At 45.5% G+C, this 27363-nt stretch overlaps 1 long non-coding RNA gene across 2 annotated transcripts; it reads left to right on the top strand.

Moving 5' to 3' along the window:
• The first annotated feature begins 303 nt into the window (after positions 1-303).
• LOC122174136 (uncharacterized) lies at positions 304-15996 on the top strand. 2 transcript variants are annotated; one of them, XR_010597852.1, is made up of 4 exons: positions 304-442; positions 11469-11556; positions 13441-13513; positions 15860-15996. It is a non-coding gene; the product is annotated as an uncharacterized LOC122174136 (long non-coding RNA). The 2 variants fall into 2 exon arrangements; XR_006175555.2 differs by lacking the exon at positions 13441-13513 and having other exon boundaries at positions 15860-15990.
• The last annotated feature ends 11367 nt before the right edge of the window (positions 15997-27363 follow it).

Genomic DNA, 27363 nt, shown 5'->3' with positions numbered 1-27363 from the left:
TTGCCGGGGCATCGCCGGAGGGCCGGGGACCACACGGGGCTGTGCCCTGCCTCTCGCCTCTCGCCGTGGGAAACGTTTTGTTTCCGCTCACCGGAGGCCCCGTGTTTCCCTTGCTGGTCTGTGGGTTGGATGTTGAACTAGTCCAGCCCTTCCCTCGGGGTCACTCCCGCTCTTCCCAGGCCCCATGCTCCCCACCCACCAGTTCGGTTCAAAGCACTTCGCACAGCTCCCTCGAAAATACGTTGTGATGCCAGTGCTGCCGCAGTGCACACGCGTGAGATGACCTCAGCATCTGGCCTCTCCCTTAGGACGGAGCTTTCCGGAGCTTTAATCGCCTTCCGTCGTTTGCTATAATTTCCGAGTTTTGCTTTGGTGGTGGCTTAATAGACACCACAGTTTGTGTTTCCTGAAACCCAAACCTTGCTACCAGCTCCAAGAACAGGTCAGTTAAACGTCTAGAATGACAACTTCCCCCAGAGCAGATCACACCCAACCGCATGCCAGCTACCAGACTCCCACAAGGATCTTTCCACAAACTATTAGGAAAATGTCAGAGTAATGTCACCTTTTTTACACTTTATTACTATAAAGTAAGAGCTTTTGAATGTGGGTGCCAGCCACTTAAATGTTAGGCATCACGCTGTGAAGAATGTAAAAAAATGTACTGAAGAATTGATATGCTGAGAATCCAGATTTGTTAGTGATTTAGTTTTCCAGATATCTCTGTTCTTACTTTTATAATTCATGAATGTGATTTAGAAGAAAACAATTTAACAAAATGAGTCAAGAATAGCAAATTGTTTCCTGGAAATGTTTACATTTGTTGCTTCAAATCTAAGAATGGGTTAAGTTTGTCTGTAAATCTAATGAAAGACTACATAGCAACATGACTTCATTGGTAAATGTTTTTCCTTTACATTCAGCTTCACCCCATCACTCCCACATGGCAGCATGATCCAGTGGATAGAATGCTGGCCTGGGAGTCAAGATGAGACCTGGATTCTTTTCTCAGCTCTGCCACTAAGGCCTGGTCTTTACTGGGGGGGGATCAATCTAAGTTACGCAACTTCAGCTACGTGAATAACGTAACTGAAGTTGACGTACTTAGATCTACTTACTGTGGTAAGTCGACGGCTGACGCTCTCCCATCGACTCCTCCTGCGCCTCTCGCCCTGGTGGAGTACCGGAGTCAATGGGAGAGCACTCGGCGGTCGATTTAAAATTGACCCCCTCTGGATCAATCACTGCCCGTCGATCCAGCGGGTAATGTAGACAAGCCCTAATAAGTAGGGTCACAGGCAAGTTACTTAACTTCTGTTTCTCAGTTTATTTAGCATAAGAGATTAATGAAACTCACTTTGCTTTGTAAAGCACTTTGAAGTCTAAAGAACTATACATGATTATAAGTATCCCCACACTATAGTTTATGAGGTATAGATGAACAAACCAGTTTATTTATGGCAGTCTTCTTTCAAGGCGGGCAACTAAAATGGATATTTTGAGAAACTCATAAAAAAATTATGTGGTTTATCACTATCTGCCCAGAAAGGCTACTTCACTGGACAATGCCACATTGAGGTCAGTGCAGCTCCACACAGGCACAGAGTTCAACTGGTATGGATCCCCTTTCAGGTTTGGGGCCTGAGTTCATGATTCTAATCAATTTCTTTTCCCTTCACGTCCAGTTGATGTGTTGCAATGTTTCTGTGCTGGAACACTACTTCTGCTGCTGGCCAGTTGCCTACTGCCTAGGATGGGTCTGGGCAGGATGAAAGAAACTGATTAGGAAGTTTGCTGAGGCTCTTATACCTGGCAGTTAGCCAACAGCATGTGCCAGGTCCAGTACACCACTTATGTAACAAGTATTGTGCCAGGACCATAAGTCCCACATCACCTCCATATTGGTGCACATAACAAAATTCATTCCGCACATGGTTTGGGAAAAACTAGAGGGAACACTGCCTGTCAGGCCTGCTTTTTCATAAAGAAGCAGAAAAGGGCACAAGCCAAATTATTCTAAAATTCTTTGCAAGTCACCTTTAATGGCTAGCAGGCCATCCCCTGTTCTATACTCTCACTCTGACTTCAGAAATCAACAGTGCTAATAATAGAATATGGTCTACCCAAACTTGTACTCCAACAGTGAGACACTAACCTTTGCAGAGTGAGTTACCATTTCCCATTTAACAGTGTCCCTAAGAGAAGCTGCATGGTCAGTGGTGAGTGATTTTATAAATGTCTGTACTGCTTGTGTTCCCCACTTTCTTTTAGTGCTCTGTGTGAAATTTTCCATAGAAAAGAAAATTGTCAAAAAGTCAGGGGAAAAAATTCTTTCCACTGAGTGTGATTCTGTACAATTCACCTTAAGCAGAAAGCAAAATTTCACAAGAAAAACGTGCACTTTGCTCTGAGAATATGAAATGTGTTGGTCACAGTTACAGGGAAGCTGGACATATCCTGATTGTTGCTTTGTGAGTTCTCCATCTGAATCTTAACAATGTCTTCTGAAGCACTCACACAGAAGAAAGGTCACAGCCAATGAGGTGTGAGTGTGTGGGGTGAGGTGTGCAGAGGACAAAATGGACTGAATCTAATTCAGTTCCTAGTCTTCAGTTCATTTCTAAAACAATCCATTTCTCAGTTTGCTACTTGTGTTGCTGGGAGAAAATGATAGTTCAGATTGGTATGGGAATGTCCTGTGGTTCAGTGAAAGAAATAAAAAGTCAGTCCCATGAGAAATTATAGAAAAAAGCAAAGGATGATATAATTAGAGGGTATTTTTCTTTTATGGAAGTTTTACTAAGTCGGTGCCACAAAAAAATACCTTGTACCATGACAATGGAGCAGCAGCACCCATGTTATTTATTAGATAGCCATGCCTCAGTTCATTATGGAGGCTTGAATCAAGAAACAAGACATTTTTACCTCTGTAAAATCAAAAAGACAGGCAATGGCCTCTAACTTCAGCAATAAAAGGGTTAATGTAGTATTAATAATATTGACAGCCTACATTGTAAATTCAGTTTACAATGAAAATGAATGAAGAGACTCCTGGAGATCAAAGGATGATTAATCCATTCCTCCATATTCAGTATCAGACCATGTGTTTTCTGCCTCTAGGCAATAGTCTCTCCCTGCTTCTCTCCTCAGGAAAAAAGAGCCCGGACCTAGGGGAGTATGACCCCCTCACTCAGGCTGACAGCGATGAGAGTGAAGATGACCTTGTGCTCAACTTGCAGAAGAATGGGGGAGTCAAGAACGGGAAGAGCACCCTGGAGGAGGTGCAGGACCCAGACTCAGAAGTGGAGGTCGAGGTGACAAAGCAGCGGCTGTCAGAGAGTGCCCCAGATGGGTACCCTGCAGAGGCCACTGGCAGCCTGGAGCAGAAGGCAGCCTCCTCCCTGATGCCATACCTGCGCACAGCAGTCTTTTTGCTTACCATGGTTATCTCCATGATTCTGGTGCTGGTGTGTGCCTTTCTCATTCCTTGTCCTCCTAGAGACTTGCATAACACCTGGAACCGCAACCTAGGCCAGGAAGCAGGTGAGAGACCATTAGGAACAGCAGCTGTGTGAGATTGGGAAGGGGGTAGCTCACAGGCTGGGTGTGGGGGAAAGACCCACCTGGGAGAGTTTGTTTAGAGCAGAGGAGCAGCAACTTAATCCTCTTCACCACTGCAGATGCTCTGAGGCCATAAACAGGCATATGGCTGATGCACCCAGCCTTCCTCTGATGCCTATATGGTACACGTCACGGGCCAGTCGGAGATAAATCTGTTGTCTAATAAGGTCTTACTTTCTCCAGTGCCAAAAAAATAGCAGGGTTCTTCTGACTCTCCTCCCATGTCACCCCTCTGCCTGGATGGCGTTACCCATTTTGGAATTTGCCCCAGATATAGATGGGCAAGTCCACTTTGGTCCCCATCACTTCCCTATCCAGAGATTGCACTCCACAAGCTCCTCCATTCACATGGGGTTGGGGGAGGCAGAGACAACCCATGCCTGCCAATAGTGGGGGGGCAGAGTGAGGTCAGTTGGCTTCAACAGTATTAATGAGCATGCTCAATACAAGCCAAGCAGCAAATCTCGGGGGCGGAACATGACGCGTCACCTGGGGTGGGGAGGAATGGATTTTCCTTTGTGTCCGCAAATTGGCTTGACTAAAGTTGTTTCCTCTGCATATTTCTCTCCCTGTTAAATCTATAAATCAGTAATTTAAATGTTCCGAGGTCTTTGTCTTTCCTCAAACAGCCATAGAATAGCTAGCTAATCTGTGGTATTTTCTAAAGTGCTTCCCCTCTTGATATCTCCACTGAGACAGCAATGATCGGTGACGTGATTCTGTTAGGCCCCGATGGGATTCTACTCCTTTTCCTTCTTTCCTCCTCCCATTTCTGGGCTCTGAGAAGCCAGTCAGATGTGGGGCCAGATCACTGCAGTGGGTGCAGCTAATCATCTCTGCTGGCTCCTGTAGGCCCTTGCTGGATCTTTGGCTGAGCCCAGTGCTGGAGCTGTGCCGTGTGGGGAGGGACATGACACAGCTGAGCTAAACAGTGAAATCTTTGCTGATCTTAAACGCAAAAAAGAAGCTTATAACCAGTGGAAGATTGGACAAATGACCAGGGAGGAGCATAAAAATATTGCTCAGGCATGCAGGAGTGAAATCAGGAAGGCCAAATCACACTTGGAGTTGCAGCTAGCAAGAGACGTTAAGAGTAACAAGAAGGGTTTCTTCAGGTACGTTAGCAACAAGAAGAAAGTCAAGGAAAGTGTGGGCCCCTTACTGAATGAGGGAGGCAACCTAGTGACCGAGGATGTGGAAAAAGCTAATGTACTCAATGCTTTTTTTGCCTCTGTCTTCACGAACAAGGTCAGCTCCCAGACTGCTGCACTGGGCAGCACAGTATGGGGAGAAAGTGACCAGCCCTCTGTGGAGAAAGAAGTGGTTCGGAACTATTTAGAAAAACTGGCTGTGCACAAGTCCATGGGGCTGGATGCGCTGCATCCGAGGGTGCTAAAGGAGTTGGCGGATGAGATTGCAGAGCCATTGGCCATTATTTTTGAAAACTCATGGCGATCGGGGGAGGTCCCGGATGACTGGAAAAAGGCTAATGTAGTGCCCATCTTTAAAAAAGGGAAGAAGGAGGATCCGGGGAACTACAGGCCAGTCAGCCTCACCTCAGTCCCTGGAAAAATCATGGAGCAGGTCCTCAAGGAATCAAATATGAAACACTTAGAGGAGAGGAAAGTGATCAGGAACAGTCAGCATGGATTCACCAAGGGGAAGTCGTGCCTGACTAACCTAATTGCCTTCTATGATGAGATAACTGGCTCTGTGGATGAGGGGAAAGCAGTGGATGTGTTATTCCTTGACTTTAGCAAAGCTTTTGATACAGTCTCCCACAGTATTCTTGCTGCCAAGTTAAAGAAGTATGGGCTGGATGAATGGACTGTAAGGTGGATAGAAAACTGGCTAGATCGTCGGGCTCAACGGGTAGTGATCAATGGCTCCATGTCTAGTTGGCAGCCGGTTTCAAGCGGAGTGCCCAAGGGTCGGTCCTGGGGCCGGTTTTGTTTAATATCTTTATTAATGATCTGGAGGATGGTGTGGACTGCACTCTCAGCAAGTTTGCAGATGACACTAAACTGGGAGGCCTGGTAGATACACTAGAGGGTAGGGATCGGATACAGAGGGACCTAGACAAATTAGAGGATAGGGCCAAAAAAAACCTGATGAGGTTCAACAAGGACAAGTGCAGAGTCCTGCACTTAGGACGGAAGAATCCCATGCACTGCTACAGACTAGGGACCGAATGGCTAAGTAGCAGTTCTGCAGAAAAGGACCTAGGGGTTACAGTGGACGAGAAGCTGGATATGAGTCAACAGTGTGCTCTTGTTGCCAATAAGGCTAACGGCATTTTGGGCTGTATAAGTAGGGGCATTGCCAACAGATCGAGGAACGTGATCGTTCCCCTTTATTTGACATTGGTGAGGCCTCATCTGGAGTACTGTGTCCAGTTTTGGGCCCCACACTACAAGAAGGATGTGGAAAAATTGGAAAGAGTCCAGCGGAGGGCAACAAAAATGATTAGGGGTCTGGAGCACATGACTTATGAGGAGAGGCTGAGGGAACTGGGATTGTTTAGTCTGCAGAAGAGAAGAATGAGGGGGGATTTGATAGCTGCTTTCAACTACCTGAAGGGGGGTTCCAAAGGGGATGGAGCTCGGCTGTTCTCAGTGCTGGCAGATGACAGAACAAGGAGCAATGGTCTCATGTTGCAATGGGGGAGGTCTAGGTTGGATATTAGGAAACACTATTTCACTAGGAGGGTGGTGAAGCACTGGAATGCGTTACCTAGGGAGGTAGTGGAATCTCCTTCCTTGGAGGTTTTTAAGGCCCGGCTTGACAAAGCCCTGGCTGGGATGATTTAGTTGGGAATTGGTCCTGCTTTGAGCAGGGGGTTGGACTAGATGACCTCCTGAGGTCCCTTCCAACCCTGATATTCTATGATTCTATGAATGTGCTCAGCTAGTTAGCAGACAAATGGTATCTTCAGTTACAGTTAGATGGAGCAGAGCCACAATTTAAAAAAACAGATCCATTTTTTCCCCAAAAGTTCTAGGTTATTTGAATTCCGGGTTTTCAGTTAGACAGTTCTCTAGTTACAGTTTTGGACTAATATGTTACAAATAAAGGTTTTGTAAGGAGCCCATATAAGTGTAGATGGTACTGAATCATGTAAGTGATAATTTGCTTAATTAATTTATTAAGGAGGTTTGAATGTTTTGTTTCTTTTCAAGACCTGAAAACTATGAACAACATTGGGTGGGGGAACATATCATAATAATTGTCTCTTTATTCCTATCCCTAGCAGATGGTTGTGATTTTCAGTGCCCCACCATGGCCAGTCACTCTCTTCTTAGCCTATCATCTCTTTTGCTCTTATGTGTAAGAAATTGAGACTAGCCACGTAGTTCAGCTGCCGGCCCCTGTGACTTGCCATAATAAAAATCACTTTATTTCCAGGGAAATTGCTTCTTCTCAATATTTTCTGCACAGAGACTATATAAGATCCAGAGGTGCATATGACAGCAGGTCAGTGACTGCTAATATTTTCATGTGACATGGGTAACTTTATCTGGACCTGGCTGGATACTTTGGGAAGTGCTTGGTTCTGATTGTCCTGACATTTTGACTGCTTGAAAAATGCTTTATTTGTCCTCAAAGTCTTTTTTTTTTTAAATGGGTAAGTAAAATAAATCCTGAGCTGTAATCTAACCCCATTGTGCCACTTTTGCACAGGAAAAAAGTGAGAAAACACAGATCTTCCTAGCTGTGGATTCCGTTACTGTCATTTATAATAAGTCTCCTTTGCATCACTTTGGCAATGTAAAGGAGCCTTAAAAATTTTACAGGTTTTATGCTCTTGGGGGAATTGACTGAGAATGGGAACAGTTAACTAACAACAGAAACATTAACAATGTTACTATGTAAGCAGGCTGCTACATTTCTGCCTCAGAGAATGAAATCGATTAACTATCAATAGTGCCATTAATAATGATTTTTTTTTTCACATCAAGAACAGTGTTTTATTTCAAACATTGAAACAGTTTTATAGGAATGCACAGAGCAGACTCGGATTCTTCCACACCATATCCCCTCTCAAGCAAAAACTGACTGAATTTTGTTTCATCTGTTATCTGCTATAAAATGAGCCTCCAGGCAATTTAAGGGATAGCACTGGCTGATTGCATTTCCAACCCTGGCAATACAGCTGCTTGCTTCCTTGCAATGAAGGAACATAGCTAAATTTCTGCCTCGGGACAGACAGCGCCTGCCTCATGCTTAACAACCCAAAGCCCTACCCCTCCATGCCAGGTGCTCTGCAGTAGCAAGTGAGAAGGACAGTCTCTCTCGCTCGCTTGTTCACACTCATGCACACCCAGCCCTGCCCCCTGACAGTGATTAACATCCTTCATACAGGCACGCATGCCCAGCCACCCGCCTCCCCACAGTGATTTGTGTCTGTGACTGCTGCTCCAGGCATACTAAAACAGACGTACCACCTGGGCTGCTGGGGAAGAGGCACGTGTCTCCCGCAGACTTCTTCTGCATTTTTCTGTGTGGGGGGCACAGAAAACTGCATAAGTCTTCCGCACCCACGCAGAATTCTGTCAGGAGTAGCATTTGTATGTTATGCAACATTGTCTAGAGCATCATCGTGTAGAGTTTCATTACTATGCAGTGAGTTTAGAGTGCTTCGCCACCATTGATGCTTCAGATCCCTGGTCTTCTACCCGCTAGCTTCTACATCCTTGGGATGTGAGAACTATCTTCATGCTGCCGGGTCTCTTTGTGGGTCCTGCAGGACTTCCAGTTGGTGCTGTGTTCTCCTCATTCATGTGTTTAAGGCATAGCCAGAAGAGGAGATCCAACTAGAGGCACTGCAGGATTCATAAATAGACTTAGCTGTGTAGAAGCATCATACGAAGCTCTCCCACCACAGTGGGAAGGGGGAGGGGAAAAAAGAGCCAGAAAATCATGAGAGGACATGCATGCCTGGAAACTTCCAGAATGTTTGGGGTACACATTTCCTTTCTCTGAGTGAAAAATCATCATTGAAGAAACTGTTAGAAATCTGAATTTAACCACCATGTGGAATTTCCATGCTTTTTTTTCTTGGTAGAACATCATAAGGTCTTCTCCCCCTCCAGCTTCACTTACCTAATTTAGGAAAGTGTTTTTAATGTTTTAATTTTACAATGAGTTAAAAGGAAGGTATAATTTGATTTATAGTCATGGGATCTCAATCCCTGGCCCAGTAGTGGGTTAAAATACTACTGAAACAATGTTCTTAAGGCCTGAGGCTTTGCCCTTGTCACAGTCCTTGACAGCAAACCCTGTAGAGGTTGTAACATTTTTATTTAGCTTATATCACAAATAGAAAATCAGCTCATCTCATTTTGCAAGCACAAATCATCCTCAGGCCCACCTTATGGCAGGCAGGCAATAGTAATTATACAGTCCCCCAGCATGAGTTCCAGGTGATATGGACAGCCACTGAATTAGAGGATTGTATTGTGTGAGGCGTTTTCTATTAACTTTGTGTATTGACCTACACTGAAAGCAGATCCAGATCAGGCAGGGACAAATGCAATGTCTCTTCTGGTCATTGTCAAGTTTCAGCCAGAGTCTCTCACTATGATTCTGGATAGGTTAAGAGCTATAACCTGCAAGTTGGTTCCATTTCCTTTCGGCCTGGTAAAATAAAACAGGTGGAAGAGGGATCAGCATTAAGTCCACTGTTGGCTACTGTATTTAATGCTTTTCTGTTGAAGGGCAGTGTGCTAAAAAGAAAGGACAGAACTATTTAATAAGTTTCCATTAACCTCCCAAGCAAGCCAATAAATCCTCAAGATTAATAAAGGCTGCTGACACATAAAAGATAATAGGCATGGATAATTGACAGCTGTCCATTCCCAGGACATCATTTGCCAATTAATCTAGTATACTCTCCATGCCATACTCTGGCTGAGAACAGGCTTAAGAAAAGCATAAAACCTTAGATTACACCAAAATTGCTTTACTGCCCTCCTAATAATACTGGCCCAAAAGAGAAGGTTAGAGACATGGTGATCGTTAAAGAATGTCAGTTTAAAGAGATGTTTTCTTGAACATGGACCTAAGAACTACCCATATTTGAGGAGAATTCCAGCTTTTGTGTATGGTTCTATGAATCTCTGTTCTATCACCTCTCATTCTCAATGTGTACGTGAAACCACTGCAGAGAATGGACTGATTTAGGTTACCATAGTTGTAGCTCAACCCCCGCACGGACAAGCTTTGCCCTTATTGTAGGGAGCTCCATTATGCTAGTGGAGCAGACTTATGGACCAGTCTTTGCCCCCCAAAGCTTTAGTCATTCTTTTAGATGTTCAATGGCCCAGGCTCTCTTGAAGATAAGGATGAGATCTTGAACTTGGATTTAGTATTCTATGGGAAGCCAGGGTAGAGAGTGGAGGACAGATTTGATGTGTTTTCAGTAGCCTCTTTTGTTAAGGAGACACGCTGCATCCCCTTGTGCTGGTACAACGTTCTTTACTAGCTAGAATTGCCTAAGTGCTGAAGGCTTAATGCCCAGGTATAGTAGTCCAGCCACGAGGTGATGAAGGTGTGAATAACTGTGGATGGCATCTCTTAGCCAACTGAAGATGGTAGAAAGTGTTATTTACAGCTACTGCTATGGGAGAGCTCAGTGTCAGTGAAAAATCCAAGAGCACACCTCGCCACAGGCTGAACTGACCCTTTTGGAGGTGTGTATCTTCAACCAAAGCAGAGTGCATCATAGCTGCAATCTTTTCAGAATGCTCACCCAGGGAGCATATTACACCAGCTCTCCAGGGTAAGTACGTGCTTCCAGGTGCAATCTGATGTGTTGACCTATACAACCCTATATGATTTGGGTTCCATTTACATAAAGAGTCTTGTTACTCTTGTGAGAGTTGAGGCATTATTGCTTAATGTCCCTAGATTTGAATGGCTGCTGCCAGGGTGTTCTTAGTAGAGTGCCCTGTGCTCTAGAATTTGCTTCTCTGGTTGGATCAACAAAGCTAGAGACTGGTTGGAGGATTTGGAACAATTCAGATGCTTTGAGAGTGGGTGGCAGTTTCCCAACATCTTTGTAGTAATTTCACTTGAGACAAATTTCAGGGGTGGCAAGGAGCCATAAAATTAAGGTCAGACCAACTATGTCCTGTTATTCTGGATTGTTCTGTTGAGAGGCAATAATGAGCTTTGAAGAACATTCCATCAGTCTTTCGCTAGAATGGTGACTGATGCGATGCAGGGCTATGAGAGGGTAAGGAGGAAGTGTGGTGGGGAGAAGTGGCAAAAGTCTTTAAGAATAACAAAATGTAAATTAGAAGCCTCAGAGTGCTCTAGTGTGTGTGTGTGTGATCTCTGAGATTAAGGACAATTGAAACAGCAGCAAAAATGTTTACCAGCCAAGACATTCAAAAATACCTAGTGATGTTGGGTGACCAACTTGAGACATCTTAAAAGGGCCTGATTTTTGTAAGTGCTGAGCACCCGCTCTGAGAATTAGGCTCCTTTACGTTATTTCAAAATCAAAGTACTGTGGACAAGATTTTCAGAAGTGTCTAAACATATAGCTCGGACATGTCCCTGTCCCAAAGAGTTTACAGTTCAAACAACACACACATACACTCCTCAAGATACTTCAGTAAAGGGAAGGGGTGAACATTATTAATGAAAAGGGAGGATGCATTGCATTTATGGTAAGTTGCAAAGTAAATAAGAAATTAACAGGGTCTCAGTCCTATCTCTGTTTCTTCATGATACATAAAGAAAGCCAGATTTCCCCCTACCATCCCACCCCATGTTTATTCTTTTTTCTGCTTAATTGTTCCTTAGAGATATATGATTCCGAGTCTTGTCTTCCCTTTTAGGGTTGGGACTTCTAAAACAATACAGAAATGAGCAGGGATCCTAGAAATCTGTTTTCAACAGAAAAATGCAGAATTTGTTTTTTTACAGGTAATCTTTGGTTCTTACATTTTGTGAAAAAATAAAAACGTATGTTAACTATTAATTAAATTTTACTGAAAATATCAATGTCGCTTATTGAATGCGTGCAACCTCCCCCTCTTGTGGTTGATTTTTGAATGCGCTTTAATTTTACAGTGAAACCCAGTTTATCCAATCTAATTGGGAGCGGGGCCAGATCCGATAATTAAAAGAGCTTTTTATCCCTTATTTTAAGATGGAGGGAGGGACTTGGGCAGTCAGCCCCATGCCAGGAGGGTTTGGGTGGTCAGCCCTGCCTGGGACTGACCGCCACAGCCCCAACCACCCAGGGCTGACTGCCAGTTTGGTTAATATGTAGAGGTGGATAATGGAGGATCAGATAAACAGGTTCTACGGTATATCAATAAAACATGTTCAACTGATACCTATATATATTGTGGCTAGGGAATCTAAAGTTCAATGTTTCATTTTTATCACAGAAAAACACAGATTATGTTTTTTGAACAGATAATTTTGGTTTCTTTTGTCATGGAAAACTAGGATCCCTGGAAATGAGTATAGGGAGAATCAGCCTTTAGTTGAGGGAACGGGGTAAACAATCCTTAGGCTATATCTACACTTAAAATTCTACAGCAACACAGCTGCTATAGCGCTTCAGTGTAGACACTCATGACAGCGTTGGGTTCTTCCATCGCTATAGTTAATCACTTCTTTGAGAACTGTCTTCCCTGGGGGTTAGGTCAGCTTCACTACTTCTTTCAGAGGTGTGGATTTAAATCTCCAGTGAAGATCAGGCTTTAGTATGCCAAGTGTTTTGGTTCCATTCAACAGGTCTTGAAAGAGTTAATGAGTCAGACTAAAACTCATTTTTCTTTTCAAATGCACTTTACTTCCTTGTTACTTGTGATGTCATAATATGCTAGTTATCCAGCTGTCTGTAGAGTCTTCCAGTTAAGCAAGATCTGAATGTCTAATGTAACTCTCCCCCACATACAACCCAAACTTTTGAGTTTTCTTTAAAAGCCACTCTCTCCCCCATAAGGAAGCAAAAAAGGGGGAAAGCCCAATTATTTTCTCCTTCAACAAGGAATCTAAAGCAGAAGAGAAAAGATGCATGGCAGATGTCATAGTTTTCTGTACCAATTATGGACTGCCCACTGAGCTTGCTTGTACACACACCAGATGTGTTCATCATAAGATCCTTTAATCCACTGCCAAGTATGCCTAAGCTTTATTTAAATAAGGTATATTACACACCGTGCCAGCTAGTGGCTAAACGAGTATAATACAGGTTAGCATTCCGTTACATCCCCCCTTAAGTTCTACTTTGCTACCATTTAAAATATTTACATCTTTGAAGTTCAGTACCTATCAGTCTGATAAGTGTCTCTGATATTTTCATGTTTTTCATTTCCAGAATCAGTTTTCAGCCACTGCATGCACAGCTCTTATAAAACATTTAATATTTTCCCCTGGTTCTTGTACTCTCTGGTGAAAACATGCTCATGCACATTTCTCTGAGGTACAAAATATGCATCAAACATAGCCAGAACCCTTTCATAGTCTTCTTTGTGGCTGTCTTCAGTAAAGTCAAAGGATTTAAAGATCTGCTCTGCTTGCGTCCCCATCACATAAATTAAAGAAGATACCTGTATATCTCCCATTTCTTTGTGAAGTTTGTTTGCAGTTCAAAATCTTTCAAATACTGCTTCCAGTCTGTCCATTGGAAAGGTTTGTCAAAGCTAAAGTTCTCTGGGGCATTCAAGAGTGGCATGCTGATGAAATCCTGCAACCTTTATTGCTGTTCCTTCTGTCTGCAATTATTGTTGCTTTGTTCCTTCTGTTTTTGTTCTTGGTTTACTCCTGACATCATGTCATGTTCTTTTGTACCAGATATGGCCTGGTCACAGAGCTTGCTTATACACATCAGATATGTTCATCATAAGATCCTTTCATGCACTGCCAGGTATGGCTGAGGTTCATTTTAATAAGGTATTATTAAATACACTACCACCTAGTGGCTGAGCAGTATAATACAATTTAGCATTTCATTACAGGCTAGCGTTCCAGGCATAAGGAGTACACTAGCAACATAAAAAGAACAGGAGTACTTTTGGCACCTTAGAGACTAACAAATTTATTTGAGCATAAGCTTTCGTGGGCTACAGCCCACTTCTTAGGATGCATAGAATGGAATATAGAGTAAGAAGATATATATACATACAGAGAACATGAAAAAGTGGAAGTAGCCATACCAACTGTAAGAGGCTAATTAATTAAGATGCAACATAGAAGGCATGAAGCTGAGAGAGGGGAAAGAGAGAGTGGGCTACAGCTGTGGCCAGTTCTGTGCAGATGCACGAGATGCGAGAGAGATCAAGAAATCTTCCCCCCTTTCCCTCCCCACCCATCAGCAGAGGAGGCCCAATGCAGACGCAAATGTACACTGCACCTTTTCAGAGCATTGCAGAACTGCTGGTGCTGCTGCTGAAGCAAACAAACACAGAATGTCCCAGGAGGAATTCTGGCTGAGTGCAGCATTGCATCTCTCATATACTCACATTTTTAAAAGCCACACGCTAACCCAAAGAGAGCAATAAAACAAGAGGATTAGGAAAAGAAAAAATGCAGGTGGGGGAAAGGTCATGTAGAATGTTGTAGGTGAGGAGGAGAATCTTGAACATGATGTATCAAGTGGTAGGAAGCAAATGAAGGGATTCAGGCAGGGAATCAATGTAGTCTGAACAGGTGAGAGAATGATTTTAGTAGCATCATATTAAATACACTGACGTGTGGGAGAAGTTAGAGGCAGTGAAAACAGACAGGAGGTATTGCCAATAAACAAGATGAAGAGATGAGAAGCCCACGAATAAGAGCTTTGGTGTGGGGTATTATGAATAGAGGATAGATTTGGGAAATGTTGAGAAAGAAGAGACAGATTTATGTTGCTGGATATATACAAAGAGAACTTTGAGTCAAAGAATGGACCGAGATTGTATTGTGAAAACTGTTTTAAACTTGTAATGAGTTTTGCCTTTTGGAGCTAGTATTGCAGGATTCACTGTGATCCTTTTATCCTAGTTTTAAATATTGTCATGCCAAATTTAGAGTAATGGCTGAAGAGAGCTTCAGAAGTCTGCGAAGGACTGATTGCATCCCTGACAAGAATGCCTTAGCAGTCCTTTTATGGGCTTTGGTTGAAGTTTAAAATATTAAAGCCACCCAAGAATAAGAAGAAAAGTCTGAACCTTTATCCTGAAGTGTGACTAAAACTGATGAGAAATGTGTTTTTCATATATTTTGCCTTGAAATACACAGCAGAAAAAATAATGAACTAGTTGAGTAAACAAGATGGCCAAGTCAGCAGCAGCCAATAAACTACATTTTAATGTTTGCAATCTGTAAACTATGAGTAAGATTTGGAATGATTATTACAGTTTAGATCTAGGTATTAGACTAGATGGAATATTAAGAATCACAAGATCAGTTATAAAACATCTCACACCTATTTGTTCTACTGCACTGTACCTCTGATCAATAGTTTTCCATTTAATTTAGATTTTAATGGGAAAACTCTTAATTGTGTGTTCTTATAAACATGTTATTTGAGAAAATAATGCAAGGTAAGTGGCTTTTATTTTAGGATGGTAGTGGTTCGGTGTGGGCTCTTGGGGCAAGGAGGGTTGCAGAAAGAAGGATTAGGGCTAAGTGCATGCCTAGATGCGGAATAGGGCATTGATGTGCTCTCTCACATCGCGGTAATCGGCCTCCGTGATCTCTTCAGAAGTCTCATGCAAAAGTTGGGCAATCCGCTTGTGCAGATTCCTTGGCAACGCTACTTGCTCCTTGTCCCGGTCAGGCCAACATATCCATGCCACTGTGCCGTGACGGGCGGGGGGACCATTGCTGCACACAGGCAAGCGGCATAAGGGCCAGGGTGGAAGCCGCATTGTAGTAGAAGACCCTCCCTTGCTTCCCAGGTCACCCTCAGCAGCAAGGTATCTTCCAGGACGAACTCATCCTGTTGAAAATTGTGGGGACAGTGTTCAGTATAGGGTCCCTCTGCAGCTGTTTGCTCTCCCCAAGGCACAGAACCAACCTCAGAGGACACAACGGCCCTGAAACAATCAGTCCCACTTGCTCCTGTGCTTACTCACCATTTTGGGGCTCCTGTGGTTTATGTGCGCTCGTTTTGAGGCAGGCACTTTCTGCTATAGTCTACACTGTACTTGTCTTTAAGTATGGCCGAATCATTGCTCTGTCTAGTGTGAACAATGCTGCCTCTGTTAAGTGTTGCATTTTGGCTTTACAGATCCCAGCCATCCTTGCTATCAACGGCCAAAAGGCTGCAAAGAATTAGGAAGCATCCGTGAAGAACCAAAGAGGACCTGCTTCATGAAGTCACACAGCAGTCTCTTACTAAAAATCAAAAAGTACAGGAGTGGTAGGAGACTGAAAGGAGGCTCTGCCAGTAGAATGCGGATCACCAGCACCAAAGCACGGAGTGGCTCATAAGCATCATGGAGCGCCAAGCATACTCAATACAGGTGCTCATAGCACTGCAGACAGAGCCGATCCGCACCTGCCCCCTCCTGCAGCCCTTGTCCCAAAACTCTTTCCCTTGTGCCCCCATGTCACCACCAACCCACTTCCCCCAACATCAGGTTTCTTACCACCACCAGCTGCCTCCAACATCTGTAGCTTCACCGCCCAGCCCTGCAAACTATGACCCTTACCCATTGCACTCAACCCCCATCACCATGCATTTTAGCCAGCTTCAAATGCAGCACTCATTGCCTGGCACTCCAGACAGGAAGGTTGAATATGATAACAGGACATATACAAATCTGTGATTGTCCCGTTTCCCACCCCCGTTCCCTCCTCCCCCACAGCACAGATGTGTCATGCCCTTTCTGTTTCCCCAGCAGTTGTGTTTCTTTTCAATAAATGAATTTTTTGGCTTTGAAAACATTCTTTATTGCATTAAGTAAAAGATACCGTAGCCCAGGAAAGCAACAGGCACTGCAAGTCAGTGCATCATACATAGCAAACACAGATGCCTACTACCATTGGAACCACTGCACTTCACTCCCATGCAGTGCACCAAACATTAGTGGTGGCTTTCAGCATCGAATTGCTCCCTCAAGGCATCCCTAATCCTTACAGCCCCACGCTGGGCCCCTCTAATAGCCCTGGTCTCTGGCTGTTCAAATTCAGCCTCCAGGTGTTGAACCTCTGTGGTCCATGCCTGAGTGAAGCTTTCAACCTTCACTTCACAAATATTATGGAGGGTACAGCATGTGACTATAACCATGGGGATGTTGTCATGGACCAGGGCCAGCTTCCCATACAGACAGTGCCAGCAACCCTTTAAATGGCCAAAAGCACACTCAACAGTCATTCTGCACCGCCTTAGCCTGTTGTTGAACCGCTCCTTGCTGCTTTCGTGGGTAAGAACCTCACTTCTTCAGATGCAAGTCATCTGAAGAAGTGAGGTTCTTACCCATGAAAGCTTACGCTCCCAATACTTCTGTTAGTCTTAAAGGTGCCTGTAAGAGGGCCGGACTCACCCCTGCGGCGCCTCCTGCTGGTTGTCCAGGGAATTAGCTCACCAGCCTCTGGAGCGCCCTCTGTAGGCCGGTGATCCGCCTTGTCCTCTGCACTGGCCCCCGTGTCCCTCCCAGGACCCCGGTGCCCCTTGCCCTGGGTGCTGCCCCCTCCCAGGGGAACCCCCACCCACTAACCCCACCTCGCCTCAGGATAAGGCCACTGCCAGTCACCATCTAGCCCCCACTCTCTGGGGCAGACTGCAGTATAGGCCACTCATCATCGGCAAGGAGGGTTTGGACCTGCTGCCTTGGCCTAGCCCTGGGCTGCCCTCTGCAACCCCCAGTACCTCTTGGCCTATTACCAGGCCGCAGCCTGGGGCTATCCAGGCTGGAACTCCCCAGCTCTTCAGCCTTTCCCCAGCCCTGCTCCACTCAGGGAGGTCAGACTAGATGATCATAATGGTCCCTTCTGACCTTAAAGTGTATGAGTCTAGTTCCCTGTAGCCAGGCCCTTATCGCTCTGCACTCAGAGAGAGACTCTTGAGCTGCCTGGCTCCCAGCCTCCTTATACAGGCCAGCTGGGGCCTGATTGGGGCATGGCCCAGCTGTGGCTACTTCCCCAATCAGCCCAGTAGCTTTTCCCTTTGCCCCAGCCCTCTGCCAGGACTGTTTTAAACCCCTCAGGCAGGAGCGGGGTAACCACCCTGCTACAGTGCCACAGGACCCTCTGTTGCTTTTTACAGATTCAGACTAACACGGCTACCCCTCTGATCCTTGCTGCTGTTAAGGCATGTGTAGGGTTTCATGACCCACAGCATTAAAGGGTAAGCGGGGTCTCCAAGGCTCACAATGGGCATTTTGCCTTCCCCTACGGTGATCTTCTGGTCTAGGAAGAAAGTCCCGGCTTGCAGCTTCCTGAACAGGCCTGTGTTCCAAAATGTGTCATGCATCTTTCTGGACCAGCCTGCGTTAATGTCCACCATTAATGTCCACGGTGATCCACAAGCACCTGGAGAACCATAGAAAAATACCCATTCCAATTTATGTACTCGGAGGCTAGGTGGTCTGGTGCCAGAATTGGAATATGCATCCCATCTATCGTCCCTCTGCAGTTAGGGAAACCCATTTGTGCAAAGCCATCCACAATGTCACACACGTTGCCCAGAGTCACCGTTTTTCTGAGCAGGATGCGATTAATGGCCCTGCAAACTTGCATCAACACAATTCCAACGATCGACTTTCCCACTCCAAACTGGTTAGCGACCGATCGGTAGCTGTCTGGAGTTGCCAGCTTCCAGATTGCAATAGCCACCCGCTTCTTCACTGGCAGGGCAGCTCTTTATCTCATGTCCTTGCGCCGCAGGATGGGGGCGAGCTCAGCACACAGTCCCATGAAAGTGGCTTTCCTCATCCGAAAGTTCTGCAGCCACTGCTCGTCATCCCAGACTTGCATGACGATGTGATCCCACCACTCAGTGCTTGTTTCCCGAGCCCAAAAGCAGCATTCCACTGTGGTGAGCATGTCCATGAATGCCACAAGCAATATCATGTCGTGTGCATTATGTGAGTCAACATCATCGTTGGACTCCTTACTGTCACTTTGTAGCTTAAGGAGTAACTCGACTGCAATTCGTGACATGCTGGCAAGACCCATCAGCATATTCCTCACAAGTTCAGGATCCATTCCCGCAGACCGAAAGGGAAGATAGAGCGTGCAGTACAAAAAAGGTTAAAAGATGATGCCAAATGTGGACAGAAGCACAGGGATTGCTGGGATGCGAAGCGATGCATCATGGGGCATTGGGACAGGACCAGAATGCCCCGCCCCCTTCCCACAAGCCATAGCACCAGAATGGGAAGAGGTACTCTGTGGGATAGCTGCCCATAATGCACCATTCCCAATGCCGTGGCAAATGTGGCCATGCCACTGGGCTTGCAGCTGACAGTGTGAACACACAGCAGCGCTTTCCCTGCTGCGGTCTCTGAGGGCTGGTTTAACTCACAGCACTCTACATCTGCAAGTGTAGCCATGCCCTGAGTGTGTTACAGATTGTTGTAATGAGACATAAAACCAGTGTCTCTGCTGAGTCCGTGATTTTTGGTATCTAGCCGAATTATGAATATAAGCTCCCAAGCTCATATTTTGAAGGAGTTATGCAGATTTCCTTTGAGGATGAGAACTAAAGAAGAGCTCTGTGAAGCACAAAAGCTTGTCTCTTTTGTCAGCAGAAGTTGGGCCAGCCAATAAAAGATATTACCTCACCCACCTTGTCGCTCTCATATCCTGAGACCAACACAGCTGCAACAACACTGTGATCATCATTTTAAAGTATTTAAAACCTACTACTGCTGGCTGCAGATTCAGTCCATAGCAATGGTGAATGGTGACTCCAACCTCAAACCCAATTGCATTAGTCCCTCTGAAGACATGACAACTAACCCTAATTTATGAGAGTTCATTTTTCCTCGTAACCTCCTATGCAGTCTATGTTTTTACTTTTCAGATCTTAAGGTTCTCCATGAAATTGATTAAATTGTTTAATAAGACATTTACTTACCCACGTGGGGGAGGGAGGAGCCAAATCCATGATTCCAGTGGCACAAAAGCAGCTTCACAAATTATCGTTAACTAGTTGTGCAACTCAGACATTTCAGGCATTGCACTGGAGGTGGGGACTGGAGGGACTTAGACCACTGAGAGCGAAGTACAGAGCCTCCCAGTACTAGGTCAGATCTGGTCCAGACTAGTCATGACCATAAGGCCTAGATCCACAAAGGGAATCATGCACCTTAGTCCCAAATTTTGTTGCTATTGCAATTCCCAAAATCCACACTCAGCTTCAGCTTAATCCTGTATGCAGACTCCAACGAGAGACTGCTGAGCTAGAATTGATATGCAAACTAGACACAATCAACTCCGGTTTGAATAAGGACTGGGAATGGCTGAGCCATTACAAACATTGATTCTATCTCCCCTTGTAAGTGTGCTCACACTTCTTATCAAACTGTCTGTACTGGGCTATCTTGATTATCACTTCAAAAGTTTTTTTTTTTTCTCTTAATTAATTGGCCTCTCAGAGTTGGTAAGACAACTCCCACCTGTTTATGCTCTCTGTATGTGTGTATATATATCTCCTCAATATATGTTCCATTCTATATGCATCCGAAGAAGTGGGCTGTAGTCCACGAAAGCTTATGCTCTAATAAATTTGTTAGTCTCTAAGGTGCCACAAGTACTCCTGTTCTTCTTTTTCCTGTATGTAGTTAACTCAATGCCCAAATTTTTGCTATAAAAGTTCCCTTGACACCTACATTTCTACCACTGGGCATGCACGCTGCTGCTTCAGGCATGCGCCCAGATGCCTATCTCATGCCTTAGCCCCAGCCTCACCTCAGATCAGGTGAAGATAGGCTGGGCAACACCTATGTTGCTTGTGGAACCTAATCCATTAGGCATGTGCTGAGCACGCCAAACAGTTGCAAGGAGGGGAAGGCACCAATAGCCTCCCTTATAACCCTCAGCCTAGTAGCAAGGGTATTCACCCAGAATGTGAAAGACGCTGGTTTTATTCCCCTATTTACCTGCTGAGAAGAAGGGATTTGAACAGGGGTTTTTGCACTTCTCAGGCGAGTACTCTAACCACTAGACTATGAGACATTCTGATGCAAATTTCTTTCCGTCTCTCCTCTTGAAGCAGTTCCATTATGTATTAAAACACATTGGGACAGAGAAAATGGCATTATAGTCCAGTGGCTAGGGCACTCACTTGAGAGATGGGAAACCCTTGTTCAAATCCCTCTTCCATATCAGGCAGAGCGAGGAATTGAACCATGGTCTCTCACATCCCAGGTGAGTGCCCCAACCACTGAGTTAAAAGGGAAGCCATTTCCTCCTCACCCCCCAGCCATTTTGTGTGGCATTAGGTGTGCTGCCAATCTGGTAAGAAACAGCCGAAGCTGCCTGACTGTAAGAGAGGGTTTGTGGCTATGGATTACAAGCAGAAATAGTCAATTCCCTCCAGCCTAGATTTAGAGGCCTAACTCCTTGAGAAGAGTGGGGCATAAGACACACCCCTCTCCTCAGCACTTGCTGTTGACTAATTTAGGCAGCTCCTTGCCTACCCTGTTGAGTCTCACTCTCAAGGACTCTCACTGACAGCTTAAGAACAAAGGTATTCTGGAGGAAGGTCAGAGCAAGCCTTCGGTAGAAAGCCAATGGCTCAGGACATTATAGACACAGGGTCAGAATGGCTGTTAGAACTATTGTTGGTTTGGTTTTCTTCACCCTGGAAGGGATGGGGTTTTGGTTTCATTAGAGGGTTAACCTACCCAGAGAGTGAGGGAAGTTGTAGCAGCCAGGGCCGGCTCCAGGCACAAGCCCTCCAAGCATGTGCTTGGGGTGGCACCTGGAGGGGGGCGGCGCTCCCCCGGGGAGAGCGGGGCTGCGGCCGGGCTCGCCACCCTCCCCTCGGCGCTCCGGCCGGCCGGGAAGAGCGGGGCCGCCCTCCCCTGGCGCTCCGGCTGGTTGGGGAGAGCGGGGTCCCGGCCGGGCTCGCCGCCCTCCCCCCGGCACTCCGGCCGGCTGGGGAGAGCGGGGCCGTAGCCAGGCTCACCGCCCTCCCCCCGGCGCTTCGGCCGGCCGGGGAGAGCGGAGCCGCAGCCGGGCTCGCTGCCCTCCCCCTGGCGCTCCGGCCGGCCGGAAAGAACAGGGCCGCCCTCCCCCGGCGCTCTGACCGGGCCCTAACCAGGCTCACCGCCCTCCTCCCAGTGCTCCGGCCGGTCGGGGAGAGTGGGGCCCCAGCCGGGCTCGCCACCCTCCCCTCCCGGGAGGCTTTTTTGCCGCTCCAAAAAAGCCAGAGCCGGCCCTGGTAGCAGCAGTGAGGGGAGAAGAACTTTGCCATGTGCCCACATCACAAAAAACAATGTAGGTGGCGCCCTTGTTGACAGCAGAGAAAGCAAGGATTGAATAGGCATAGAGATCAAACTACCATCTCACCGCTCAAAAGTGGTCTCAACAGATCAAGACTAATACAGGCTAGCTTGCTTGCTGCTCCCTGTGGTCCCCACTCTGTGGCTAAATGAAAGGCTTTCTTCTCAGGCCAGTTTCTTTCATGAACACTAAAACTCATTCTAATGAGAGTAGCTAATAAGATTCAGACTCTGCTCAGAGTACCTATGTTGTTCTGAGGGAGCTCAAGGGCTTTAGGAGCTCTTGGGAACTCACTGACTCATCTCATTTGACCTGCCTATTGCCAGTGCTAGATCATTGCACAGGGAGGAATATTTCTGTTTAGTCATCACTGCTTACAGCTAAGCAGGTATTCTACTTTTCTTGCCAGGAACTTTTACATATTACTAAGTTAATAGCCACCTGTGATGTTTTGGGGATCACCCAGACCCTGTAAGGGGTTCTGTCACCATTTGCCTGGTCACTTTGGGTGCCTTAATTCTATGCTGCTATAGCTCTGAGCTCTGACACCAGTAGCCAGCCGACAAGCATAAAGGTGCCACCCTGGCTTCCACCAGCCTAGATACTCCTGGCAGGATTACCCCAATAGCCCTTCTGATCCCAACACCCTCCAAATCCATCTCCCCGAGTTCTTCATTACCATACATTGGACTTTTCTCCTCTGATTCATCACACCCAAAGGAGTGAAACCTGCCCCCAATTATCAGTGCACTTTGGACACACACTACAGAGACCCACTTGGGGTAAAAATAAACAAATTATTTCATACAAAAAAATCAGATTCAAAGATGAAATAATAAGGAAAAGCAAATACACAGAAGTTACAGAGAAAATAAACAAAGATGCAATCTCAGGCTTTACATTTCCGTATTAGCTAAAGTTCCTTCTCTAATAAAAGTTACCTGTTTCCTTTTAACAGTTTCCCAGTGAGCCTCCTGTCACAGAAGGAATCCAATGTTCCACAAATAGCCCCCTGCTTAGATGGTGGCCCTCAGTTTCTGGACAGACAGCCGTCACTTCAAACCCCTTCCCTTTTAACAGTGTTTTGTTCTTTTCTCTCAGACTACTGTAATTCATGGTTACACGGAGTGGGGGAAACTCTCTTGCCTTAGTTTTCCAAGACTGGAGTTTACTTTTCAGTTTTAGTGTCTTTCCATTAACTTTAAAGGTCCACCATTGTCTGTCCCTGGGTTGGTTGCTAGGTGCTTGGAGTTAGTTTCATTGAAACAACTACTGTGGGAGGTGCCCCTCCTTGCCTGATTGCTTCACCCCTTCTTGTGAGGTGATGCTGCAGTTGCATTCTAGTTACAATTACAATGTTCCACACAAATGTACGTGTATACATTCAGACCCATAACCTGTACACATATCTCCCAATGACCATCAAGTTCAGAACATTACACGCTTTCATAAAAGACCTTATTTGACATATATTTATACACAATAACATTGTATCTAACCAGTTGATTCAGTTGCTTGTCCTTTGGGGTTCTCATCCCCTGATCTCCGCTTGGGGTATCTGGACCCTGATTATCATACTGCCTTCAGAATCATACTGGAATGTCTGCACTTTATACAATCTAGTTCTGTGCAAAAGGTCAATTGCAAGGACTCTGCTACCAGCATAAGTAACAAACTGTCCATCAGAGATCTTCCCAGAGGTGCCAGAAGGGAAAAGGATTCAGGCTGTAGAACAACAGTTGAGCTGTGTCATAAGGCTGAAGTTATGCTTCAGGGCCTGTGAGGACTCCCTACTTCAGTGAAGGGAGAACAGGATCTATACGGGGTGGATTCACTGGCAGGGATAGATTCCATTGCCATGTCCCATGTAATAGGATAACTATGGATGTCTTCCTTGACCAGAGACATTACATTTCTAAACCCTTTTAGTGGCAGTCACCCAGCAAATTCTGACAATTTTTCTAACTCTGTCATGGAATTTGCAGTTCTAATTCAAAAGGTCACTACAGGTCTGTCGCATCTTACACGCATTTAACATGCACGATTTCAGCTTTACGCGGTCGGCAAAAAAAAAAAAAGAGAAAAACAATAATTTTAATACTGTACCTGCAGTGCGGGCGATTCCACCCGCCATTGAACTCAATGTAATTTTGACTATACGCGGTTTTCACTTTACGCGCTAACCGCAGAACGGAACCCCCGCATTCTTCAAATCTCACTTTGGCTTCATACAGCAGCATTAATTCATTTTCCTACCTTTCCCCCCTTCAGTTATGACTGCAGGTTTCAAACATTGGTTTGGTCCATTACCATATACTCTGTTAGTATGGTGTGATGTTGTATGATTGAAATATGACCATTTATATCATTAATATTGCCACTGTTAAACAATTTCAGCAAATCTTGTACTAAGCACATCATGTAAGGTGTCAATGGAAAATTTATGATTTCCTAAGTATGATTATCCTGTTTATATGCATGTATCAGTTTTGTATCTGAAGGTATACATATTGACTATGTACTGGCATCATACATGTGTGCTGTATTCCTGGGTAACACCCAAGTAAAATCTACAATGAAGTCAGACAGCTAAGTGTTGATGACCCATCAAAGACACTTAGCTATCACATATCAGGGGGTAGCCGTGTTAGGCTGTATCCACAAAAACAACAAGGAGTCTGGTGGCACCTTAAAGACTAACAGATTTATTTGGGCATAAGCTTTCCTGGGTAAAAAACCTACTTCTTCAGAAAGCTTATGCCCAAATAAATCTGTTAGTCTTTAAGGTGCCACCGGACTCCTTGTTGTTTTTGTTAGCTATCACAATGGGCCATAGAAGAAACTCATTCCACCCAGATGGCTCTTCCTGCAGATGCCTCAGCCTCCAAGGGGCCAATGGCTACCCTCTTGGGTCATCAAACCATGTAAGGACATGTGATATTTTCATGTGACCCTGGACTTCATCTTATGCCAGCAACTTTCCACAAACTGGGCTGTGACCTTTGTTTGAAACAGAAAATTTCCAGGCACATGGCAAAGGGTTATAAAAGACATGTGGAATGACTCAATTTTGCCTCTTTCCTGCTCTGACTCTCTGGAGTGTGGATTTACACCTAAAAGGAGAATATCAAACTATGGACTGAAGACCTTCCAATCTTTTGGAAGTTGCTAGAGAAACTTTACAAGCCAGAAGTCTGTAACATCACTGCTACAAACTTGATGCAAGAACATTGCAATTAATATATGTATATGATCTATTAACCATTTTAACTCTCTTCTTCTTTTCTTTTATTAATAAACCTTTACATTTTAGTTACTAAAGGATTGACAGCGGCGTAATTATTGGGTAAGATCTGAATTATATATTGACCTGGCTAAGTGCCTGATCCCTTGAGATTAGAAGGACTCTATATGTGATTAAATTGGTTTTCAATAAACACTCATCATAGAGTTCAGGTCTGGGTGGTGAGATAAGGGCTGGAATGCCTAAGGAGACCACACCTCTGACTTCTTGTTAACCAGAAGACAGACGTTTACTTTTGTTACTGGCTTGGTATAATCTAATGATAGAATAACCAACAGTTTGGGGCGAGTCTGTCCTATTTCTCAGCCGTTTGTCCTGAATCTGGCATTCTCAGCTGTGACCCACTGAGGCACGATGACATATGGTCAGATAGGAATGGGAGATAGGTGTAGAGAAGTAAGTTCACAGGCCAAATCTTCAGCTAATGTCAATGGAGCTATATGAATATACTTCAAACATTTTTTCTTCAAAAGATGTACCTGCAAGGAGGAAGTAGAATAGGCTGAGATGACACAGTCTATAAGTAACTACATTTTATGGTCATAGCATACAAAAAGATAAACATAAAATACTCTTTCTGGAAGGTTGCAACATAACACTAATTTATTACTTAGAATCCAGTCCTTAAACACATTAGAATCAAGAGTGGAGAGAGAGAGAGCGAAAGCAGGTTGCTCCCTAAGGCAAAGAGGCACAACTCACCTCCCCTCGCTCTAGGCTGGTTCTTTGTGCAGACTGACTGCTGCTAAACCCAGATGGCACACTTCTCTATAGAGCCCCATAGCCTACAAGCAGGACCAGGAAAACCTCTCAGAATTTAAAAGTGATAGCTTACAATTTTAACACAGTTTTCAATATACCACACTACATGGGAAACAAATAATGGGCTCTTCAACCTAGCAGACAAAGGTAAAACATGATCCAATGGCTGAAAGTTGAAGCTAGACAAGTTCAGGCTGGAAATAAGGCGTACATTGTTAACAGTGAGGGTACCTACAATGAAACAGCTTACCAAAGGTAGTGGTGTGCATCAGTATATTATATTTGGAGGGCAGATCTATACCAAACTCATGATGCAAAAACCTTTCCATAACACCACACCATCATGCATTCCTTATTTTTATTACATGCTGTGACAGGGTCGGTAGCTCACCGCTGTGGCGCCTCCTCCTGGCCACTTCGGGGAATTAGTTTTGCGCCAGTAGAGCGCCCTCTGTGGGCAGCGTTCCGCCTATCGTCTCGCCTTTGTGGGGTGCACGGACTTGCGTTGCTCCCGACATCGGCGTCCTCTTCCGGAGCACTGCCCTCCGACAGTGTCCCTTTGTCCAATCACACCCCCTTTCGGGGGGGGGGGGGTGGTTAAACAACAGCCCCACACCCTCGAGCCCGATCCTCACAGTCCAGGACCTGGTGTGGTGCTGACAGGCCGCTCCCTGCGACCCGTAGCTGTGCGTGGGGCAGCACAGCAAACAAAGGGGGAAAAAGGGGGGGGGGGAGACTCAGGCCCGCCCACTACTCTGAGTCCCGGTCCAGAGGCCCTCGGGTGACAGTCTCACTGTCCTTCTTCTCCTTCCTCCTCTGACTATCCCTCTGGACCACTTCCCCAACAGCCCTTCACTACGCTAGGCTTCCTCCTCCCAGGCCTGCCGCCTAGCAGGCTATGGAGTAGGGCCTTCTCCCACTCTCTCAGGCAGGCCTGCACTGCGCTGTCCGTGGTGCTGGCCTCCCAGCTCTGGAGACAGACCTTCCCCTCTGAAGGCCTGGGACAGACTGACTGCGCCTGCTCTGGGCAGCCTTTTATATGGCTAAGCCGGGCCCTGATTGGCTGGCTCCAATCTGCCTTCTTATTGGCTCCCAGTAAGCCCTCTCCTGATTGGCCGCGCGTCTACGCAGGCGCCTAGGCCTGCCGCAGCCCAGTCTCTCTAGGTGTGGGGTAATCGCCCCACCACACACCCTCCCCCTTAAGAACCCTCCCGGGGTGGGGGGTATCCTAACCGGCCTAATGGCCTAGAGCACGGAAAGCAACCTTTGTC

Source organism: Chrysemys picta, chromosome 1 (assembly GCF_011386835.1).
Source record: "Chrysemys picta bellii isolate R12L10 chromosome 1, ASM1138683v2, whole genome shotgun sequence".
Taxonomy (NCBI): domain Eukaryota; kingdom Metazoa; phylum Chordata; order Testudines; family Emydidae; genus Chrysemys; species Chrysemys picta.
The sequence above is the reverse complement of the archived record's forward strand: the minus strand, read 5'-3'. Positions and strand labels throughout refer to the sequence as shown.